A 7,970-nucleotide genomic window follows, 5' to 3' on the forward strand; every position below is an offset into this window, starting at 1 on the left:
CTCATAGTGAACATTCATGGCCCCTGAGGTGGATACAGTCACACACTCACACACACACATATACACACACACACACAGAGTGCTTCAGGAACTTGGACTCTGTTACCTGGCTGTCCATGTCTTTGTAAGGACGCCACCCTCACCCGTTCCTGACAGAATCCAAAGACCTTTGTGGAACCGCTCCCTACTTCCCAACACCGTGAAAAGGAGTGTGTGTTTCCAAAGGAAAGTGGAAAAAGGATCTGTTTGTGGCGAATGGGTGGCTCAGTTGATTAAGATTAAGCATCTGACTCTTGATTTCACCTCAGGTCGTGATCTCACTGTTGGGAGTTCGAGCCCTGCATTGGACTCTGCGCTGACAGCGTGGAGCCTGCTTGGAATTCTCTGTCTCCCTCTCTCTCTGCCCCTCCCCTACTTATGCTGTCTCAGTCTCTCTCAAAATAAATAAATAAACTTAAAGGAAAAAAGGACTGTTGAACTTCCTTTTAGTTCCTCTTTGCGGGTTCTCCTGGGACTCTGTGTGAGGAAGATACAAGTTGTGAGTCTGAGTCTTTCCTTTAGAGTAAGTCAGGCAATCTTGGGGGTCTTTGTGATCCCTGTGGTCGGGTGGCAGTCTTCAGGATGCTATGGCCATCATCAGAAAAGTGGGTCCATTGCAACTCTATGATTCTCTGATTTGGGACTTGGGCAAATAAAGACCTAACTTCTGGATCTAAGACAGTACCCTGAAAATTTTAAAAATTTGGAAGTCAGTGACAAATGGTAGAAAATGACACAAACGATTCCACGTCAGCGTGAACTTCCCAGGCCCAGGCAGTTACCACAGGTAAGAGAAGCAGGCCACACAGCCTGGCTGGTTGGGTAGATAGGAAGTGGCAAGGACTGTGGGAAGCTACTGGGACCAGGTCTTGTCTAAAGAAAAGGGGGAATCTGAAGCTCGGCACTAGCTGACTGTTGCCACGTGAAGAGATGAGCTTACGGTTGCCAGCTTGTCTGGTTTCTTTCAGGAGAAGCCAGAGATCCAACGTAGTAAATGACACCCCTGAGGTTTAAATATTGGGCACTAATTCAAGTTGTAAAAAAGACAAAAAAAAAATCAAATTGCTTTGTGGTTCAAATAAGACCAGTGCAGATAAGCTATGAGTTACCAAATATTTTTAAGTTTACTTATTTATTTTGAAAGAGAGCAAGCATGAGCAGGGGGAGGGGCAGAGAGAGAGGAGAGAGAATCCCAAGCAGGCTCCAAGGCTGTCAGCAAAGACCTGATACAAGGTTTGATCCCACAAACTGCAAGATCATGACCTGAGCGAAAATCAAGAGTTGGACACTTAAATGACTGAGCCACCCATATTTTGACCCATTTTTTGTACAGGAAGACATTACAATATCAAAATTTTGATTGATAATCGCTTACATGGAATTTTCTAAAACTGCACTTACTTTAATATAAAATTTTGTTTTTAATCGCTTACCTTTCTGCCTAGAACATAACAGATCTTGAATAAATATTTGTAAAACGAATGATTAGAATACAATTGGTACTTCTGGTAGATACTGCCTGTTGGTTCTGTTTCCTGCATTCCAGTGTGAGAAATGTGTCCTAGGATATGGAGTAACATGGTTATTCAGTTGGTAGGTAATGGAGTTGGTGGCACAGCATCTTCAGGCTACATTGTACTACTTGGAGCTATCCACCAAACTCAACTCATGAAGATTTCAGTAGGAGTCTGGTTGTAGCTCCCATCACTTGGGCTCAGTTCCCAGCCTCCCTGTCTCCTTACTCCAGTTTCCCCATACATTTATTTAAAATTTTTTTAATGTTTATTTATTTTTAAGAGAGAGAGAGAGAGATTCAGAGCATGAGAGGGGGAGAGGCAGGGAGAGAGGGAAACACAGAATCCAAAGCAGGCTCCAGGCTCTGAGCTGTCAGCACAGAGCCTGATGCAGGGCTTGAACTCAAGAGCCACCAGATCATGACCTGAGCCAAAGTTGGACACTTAACCTACTGAACCGCATAGTCACCCCTCCCCATACATTTATGAAGCACCTACTGTCTTCCAGTCGGGGAGATGAAAAAAGTAAAGAGACACCTTATAATCCAACATGGAAAGTGAATCAGAGGTACAGGGGTAGAATCTGGGGTCCTAGACATATGAAGCTTATGCCTCTGAGTTACATATTTTATCTTTTTCCCTTTCCAAAGATTCCTCCAGACAATACCCTTGTTTTGATTATCTATTGGTACATAAACTTAGCAGTGTAAAACAATAAACCCTAACTTGTTATTATTACCTCTCTTGGTTTTGTGAGCTGACTGGACAGAGTTGCTTAAGATCTCTCCCCTGTTGCAACCAGACAATGAGTGCATCTAGAGTTCTCCCTTTCTCTCTCTGTTTTTTCCTCTCTGTAATGACTCCTTCTAAAGGACTTTTCATTTCTCCTGGCCTTCTGACTGTCTTCCCCAAACAAACATTGGTGCAGTTCTATGGAAAGTCCTTTCCCACACGCTAAGATTAAGGAGCGCCGTGAAAAACCAAACTGATTCACAGCAGAGGCTCTGAGGACAGCAGAGTCTATGGGTGATTGTCTTAGAAGCTGGAGGTCTGGAAGAGTCCTGAGCCTAATCCCACAAGTGGGTAACATGTGTTATGTAAATCATTGACACTATAGACTATTTGAAGCCAGAATAAAAATGGCAAAACTTCTGGAGCATCAATTAACTCAAACACTTGAGAAGAAAAAATAAATTAATTCACAGGAATTTTAAGATATCAGTTCTATATTAAAGTCAATAACCTGAATTTTAAATAATAAAACCAATACTCAGGGAAAGGTGCACTTGTGTGGGGACCCTTGTGAAATTCTCGGTGTGCACGTTCAATTTCCTCTTCTACAACATTTGGCATTCTTTCTGGAAGAGTTGAGGCATCATGAGCTCTCCCATGTTACCGTTGAAAATCAGGATAAGAGTGTTTGTTCTTAGTGTAGGATTTGAGCTTAGGTCTTACTGATTCTAAGAGGTGCTTTATTCTTCAAAATTCTGTGTCTTTCAGGACATTGGAGCAGGAAAACCTTAGCTGCTGCTGCTGTGGAGTCGTGATTATCCAGGCCCAACGGTAGGTCCTACACATCCTGGCCTCTGTTAATTCCTTCCTCCTGCTGGACTCAGCATTTTTACTTATGGGTAGTACTAGATGGTAGTACTAGACTGTGGTATCTACTGTTTATGGTGTTGTTTGCTTGTTGGCTATATTTATCATGCTTTCTTTTCTATCTACTTCCTCATACAGCAAAGGAATTTTCCTTTCGGGGGGTTCTGCCTGATTTTATGTGCTCTTGGATGTACCATCAAGCACATGCTCCCACTCTGCCCCTTTCCCTATCAACTCCCATCCCCTTCCTTGACCACAGATCAAAACATGTAAACTAAACAGAGCCAAATCAGGAAACCACATATGTTAATTTCTTTCACTACTGTAACAAATTAGCACAAACCTAGTGGCTTAAAACAACAAAACTTTATTCTTTCACAGTTCTAGAGGCCAGAGTCCAAAACTGGTATTGGCACAGCTGGTTCCATCTGGAGGTGCTAAGAGAGAATCTGCTTCTTGCCTTTTCCACCTTCTAAACCTGTATTCCTTGTCTCGTGGCTCCTTCCATCTTCACAGCACAGCAATGCAATCTCTGCTTCCATAATCACAGTTCTCAGTTCCTTCTCTCAGACTCTGATTCTTTCTGCCTCTTTCTTCTGAAGATCCTTGTGATAGTATTGGGCTCACCTGGATAATCCAGGATAATCCCCCCATTGCAAGGTTTCTTAATTTAATCACATTTGCAATGTCCCTTTTGCCTCATAAAGTAACATATTCATAGGCTACAGAGATTAGAATGTGAACATCTTTGTGGGGGGGGGGGGGCATTTTTGTATGCCATTCTTCTGGGAAAGTAGTTCATCCAAAGGTGGACATGTGACCTAAACAGGAAAATTAAATCTTTCCCTGGGATTATTATTAGGATGGGAGGAGAAGTTATTTTTCCTAGGAGTGGCTAATCTTGAAGAAAACTATGGTGGTGCTGCCAGCAACTCTGTTTCCAGTTACTGGGCAAAGCTCATCTGTAGCAGAAGGGAATAAAGCCAAATGATTGAGAGCTGTAGCCAAGAACATGGAAGCAACAGGCAGTGGTGATAATATTTGAGCACCTGTATCCAGCTACACTTGAAACCAGACCTTCTTGTGATTTCCCAGGCTTACAAACCAATAAGATCTCTTTTTGCTTTGAGCTGAATTTATATACTAATGACTCCATATTTTTCTTAAACAATGAAAAGGAAAGGGAGGTGGGAGCCAACTCAATTATTTGTCTGTTCTTTTTCAGGGATATGATAACTGTTTGAATATAAATGAAGTTGAAGCTGTCAAAATAAGTCTTTATAAACATGATTAAGTTTTGTTTTCTTATGTCTATGCTCTACCAAACTACAACAGGGAATTAGAAGCTAACTATATTAAAAAATATGAATGTGACTGTAACTGGAATGTTACTGAAATAATACATTCCTTGACTTTTTGCCACTGTTTTCTCATTTCCAAAAGGCAAACAAAAGAACATTTCTCTTTAATGGGAAACCAATTCTTATAGGCTCCCTTGTCTAGAGAAAGGCAGGTGCATTGTGTTAGTAACTTTTTGTCATTCAGGCCTGAAAATGTTTGTTCAGTAAGGTTAGATCCATTAAGAGATTATCATTGGCTTGTCCTGAGAGGATGTAATTACAGAAATAGTTAAAGATGTAGTTGAAGAACGAGTGGTCCAACTCAAAGGGAGGGTATAGAATGGTGGGTTACAGTGGCCACATTCTTTCAGGAGGTGAAGGTTCTTTCCTTCCCCTTGAGTCTGGGTTGGCCTTATGGTTTTTTCTGACAAGCAGAATATGGAGGAAGTGATGCCTTGCTAGTGTCACCTCCAGCTCCTTAGAGGACAGCTTCTCTTACTTTTCCTTGAACCACTGCCTCTTAGGATCCAGACACCATGGAATAAGCATTGACTAGATCACTAAGTGATAAGAGGCCACACAGAGAGAGACTGTGGAGGAAGAGACATTGGGACTTGCTAGCTCCAGTGGTACAGACAGATGAAAGCAGTTGCACGAATGGTTTTCAGTTGCAAATATTGTTGCAACAAAGATGAGACTTTCCCCATTGAGGTGCGCCCAAATTGAAGAACCACGGGAGATATTTGGTTGTATTTTAAGCTCTTAATTTAAGCTCTCGGGGTTATTTGTTATGCTGCAAAAGATCACGGAAACAGGTACGGCTGCCTAAGATTGGGAATAAGGGATTGGCAGTGGGTACCATGGTGGCTGAGACTTGCATGATACACTTTTCTTCAATGCATCCTGTAAGTGGAGAATGCTGCGTGGTTATCAGGAAAGTGAGCATCAAGTGCCAGCCAGCGGGAGCCATGGAGAAGGAAGGCTTCCATGGCCACATTTGGCACAGAAGGTGGAGGATTGGGACAGGTTGGGCCTTTGGCAAAGTTTTTTAACAGCACATGTTTCTTCACCTTTCCTCCTTCCTGGCTGTCTGGAAGATGGCATGAGAAGAGCTCTAGCAGTCGTCATAAACCATGAGACAATTTTGCGTATGAAAATTATGCACTAAAAATGGCAGAACAGAATGTTGGAAGGATCCTAAGAATTAGATGACTTTGTGGAGCTGCTGTACCTGGAGTCCTGATTTCCAGATTTCTTTCACTTGATGGAATAACCGTTATTTCCTTAAGCCCCATTAGGTCTCATTTACATTTCTCACTGATAAACTACACAAAATGACTAAAGTTATGTTTCCCCCAGACCTTAGTAAATTATGAAATGAACCATATCTAACATGATTTATAAAAGTAAAGAAATATAATGTTTCCCCTACCTTTGCTTCACAAAGCAGATCTTTTAGTAACAGGTCTTTAGAAAATAGTAGCATTAGAGCCCATGGAGACATTATAGCCAACCAGGTTTCCCTCATACACTGAAGACATTGTGAAAAAAGCTTGAGATTTAAGTGGATGTAAACTTGGGTGTGAGTCGTAGCTCTTTCTCCTCAGGCAGGTGAGTTACTCTCCTGGAACTTCATATTCCTTATGTGAAAAATGGAGGTAAGACACCTGAGTGTCTGGGATGATACAATGAAGTACCTCAAGAAATACAACTTACACTCCTTGACACATAGGGAGTCCTCAATAAATGACAATGTTACAGATTGCGCCTAGTAGAGAAAAAGGGAAATTATAGAGAAAAGAAAAAAGTAAAAGTAGAGAGACAGTAGATGGCACAGAAGAAAGAAAGCTCAGATGTGATGATAATGATTTTCAAAGCTCTGTTTTCTGCAGACCTTCATTTTCCCAAGGAGCAGAGATATTATCTATAGCAGGGAGATACTATAGTTAGCAGGTTATTAAACCAGCTATTAACCCAAACACCCAGCTCTATGCTCAGAATTTGAAAACAGAACAAAACCTCAAATCTGGGCAGTTGTAAAGAAAAGAAGCCAGTATGAATGAAGAATTCACTTTCAGTTATTTCTTCAGCAAATATTGATGACTTCCAGTGTTCCAAGTTTTGAGGATATAGTGGAGAACAAGACAGACCAAGCTCCTGTGCTTGGGAGCTTTCAATATAGTGGTACAGGACAGGCAATACATATGTAAATTAAAGCACATACTGTCAGGTACTGAGGCATACGTTGATGAAAGACCAAGCAAGTGAAGAGAAAGAGGGATAATCGTAGGAGAGATGATTTTTAAAATAGGTTTCTGAGGTCCAAAATTGTACCTAAAGAATGTAAATTAAATATGTAAAGATTAAAATTTGCGTGGTTATTGTATCTTCAAACCATCATGGGTTTTGTCTGAGGGTCATAGAAAGAGATGCTGATCAATCATTTTCTTCTTTATAGAAAGATTTCACAAAACAGCTCCTAAATATACTTACTCAGTATCCTTAAACTAGTTATACAATCTCTCCAAGCCTCAGTTTTCTTAACTGTAAACATTAAAGCCATAGTATCCACTTCACAACGTTTGTGGGAAACCAAGTGAAAACATTAAGGTTTATGAAATGTCTGGCACACTTTCAAAGCTCAAGGAATATTCATTCCTTTCTCTTTTCTTGGAGTAGGATTTAACAAAAAGAAAGTGATCCAAACTAAAGCAAGACATCATTTGTGGAAAGACAAGAATTCTTGATTGCTGGGGTGATGACTTTGAAATTGAGCTTCTGATGGTGTTTGTGGATTACTGAAATATTTGGGGAGAGGAAGCACATGTGTGTCCTTTAATAAGAATGAAGACAATGGGTTGGGTCCAGTCATTCCTTCGCATTTTTTTCTAGTTCTGTGGTTCTGAACTTGGCTTCTGCCCTTTCTTTTTCAGGCTAGAAGTCAAAGTTTCCTAGATGTGAGTTCACTAACTTGTGCGGGAGCGCCTACATTACAATCATCTGAGAACTTGTTATAAATATAGATCCCTTGGTCCCAGCTCAAGATTCTTCCCCCCAGCTCTAGACATTTTGATTCGGCCATTCAGGAGTGGGGACTGAGTGATACTGAGTGATATTTGATACTGAGACAGAATTGTATCAAATTCCATTTTAGGTTGTTCATTTACTTATACTAAAAATGGCTCTTTTCCTTTGAGTCTCATGTGTAATTTTGCTTATCATTTGCCCTTAATTTGTAAAAGGAAAATAAAAATCTATAGCAGTATTTCCCTAACATGACCTAACATTTTCCTTACATAACTTTCTATATCCATTTCAATCTAGTTACCAGTGAATCAAAGAATCTCAACAACAAATTTAAATTTTCACTTCCATCTTCAAGTGGATTGTGCACAAACCAGGGGGTACTTTCCTAACCCCTTTCTTTTATAAATTTTAGCTTAGAAAATAATGAAACCATTACATTTAGCTAGATATC

The 7,970-nt window shown here is 40.5% G+C and overlaps 1 long non-coding RNA gene across 1 annotated transcript; it reads left to right on the plus strand.

Moving 5' to 3' along the window:
* Nucleotides 1-2,851: 2,851 nt before the first annotated feature.
* LOC123611362 lies at nt 2,852-7,688 on the plus strand. The gene is made up of 2 exons (XR_006718617.1): nt 2,852-3,116; nt 7,426-7,688. It is a non-coding gene; the product is annotated as an uncharacterized LOC123611362 (long non-coding RNA).
* Nucleotides 7,689-7,970: the final 282 nt, after the last annotated feature.

The sequence above is a fragment of the Leopardus geoffroyi genome, chromosome C2 (genome assembly GCF_018350155.1).
Source record: "Leopardus geoffroyi isolate Oge1 chromosome C2, O.geoffroyi_Oge1_pat1.0, whole genome shotgun sequence".
NCBI lineage: Eukaryota > Metazoa > Chordata > Mammalia > Carnivora > Felidae > Leopardus > Leopardus geoffroyi.